Source organism: Octopus bimaculoides, chromosome 24 (genome assembly GCF_001194135.2).
Source record: "Octopus bimaculoides isolate UCB-OBI-ISO-001 chromosome 24, ASM119413v2, whole genome shotgun sequence".
Taxonomy (NCBI): Eukaryota; Metazoa; Mollusca; class Cephalopoda; order Octopoda; family Octopodidae; genus Octopus; species Octopus bimaculoides.
Genome location: NC_069004.1, coordinates 17,326,834 through 17,328,028, shown reverse-complemented (window position 1 = coordinate 17,328,028; position 1,195 = coordinate 17,326,834). Strand labels below are relative to the sequence as shown.

At 33.4% G+C, this 1,195-nt stretch overlaps 1 protein-coding gene across 2 annotated transcripts in view; it reads right to left on the bottom strand.

Annotated features, from left to right (window-relative positions):
• Window positions 1–1,195, bottom strand: part of LOC106883730 (conserved oligomeric Golgi complex subunit 6) — a 62,313-nt gene that overhangs the window by 39,715 nt on the left and 21,403 nt on the right. The window lies entirely within an intron of this gene.

Below are 1,195 nucleotides of genomic sequence, written 5' to 3'. Positions count from 1 at the left end.
TGTTTTTGTATATGTGGAATAGTATTATAACACATCCTTTTGATATATATATATATATATATATATATATATATCAAAAGGATGTGTTATAATACTATTCCACATATACAAAAACAGCCATACTAACAATCCCACATACCTACATCATCAGCTGCCTCACGGATATCATTATGGTTTCGACACTTGGACTGTACCATTCAATCCAGTGGTGTCAACAGCACTAAAATAAGTGTTGTTTAGGAACAAACATACCAAACAAACCACAACTTTCAAACATATTTACCCTATGTACAACAGTATCAGTAAATAAATTCAATAAGTAAATCTATAACCAACTCCTAAATATGTAACTAAACAGCAACCAAACCTTTAAGTCATACAAAAAATATTTCCTACAGTCTTCCATTGTATAATATAAAAGTGAAAGCTTAATAACCACATTCATTCAATCTAAATATAGGCAAGACTAAACACTAACTTTAAAATTAAACAACAAAGAAACACATAAATTTATGTACATCTGTGTTGGTATTAATAGCAAACCTACAATAACTAGATTATATACTAAATAACAACCCATCTTTAAGTCATACAAATAATAATCCCACCAGTCTTCTATAGTTACTACTATAATAAAAAAGTGAAAGCTTTATATTCTATTCTCTCCAAAACAAAACACAACTGAATTTAATTTAATGAACAATATAATAATTATGAGTGAAATACATTATTTCATTATTCAAAAGTTAATAATAAAAACACCACATACTCATTAATATATACTACTCTTACACACTTATGTATATACATACATATATACATGTATATATATATACACACACACATAAATATATACACACACCCACACATATATATATGCTGTGCGTGAGAAGACCCAGCAAGCCAAGTGAGACCATAATCCAAGGCCTTGCCAGGGTTGTAGCCAGCCCACTTATGCGTACCTTTCCTTCATTGGACACTAAACTCTGCTTGCGAAGACCTGTTGAGGCAAGTGAAATCGAAATCAAACTAAATTCGACGACTGGCACCCATGCCAACATCGTCTCCTTCATTGGACACGAAACTCGGCTTGCGAAGACCTGTTGGGGCAAGCAAAATCGTGATGGCACCTGTGCCCAGCGTCGCCTTCTGGCACTTGTGCCTGCAGCATGTGTAAGGACTTTCGAGCGAGATC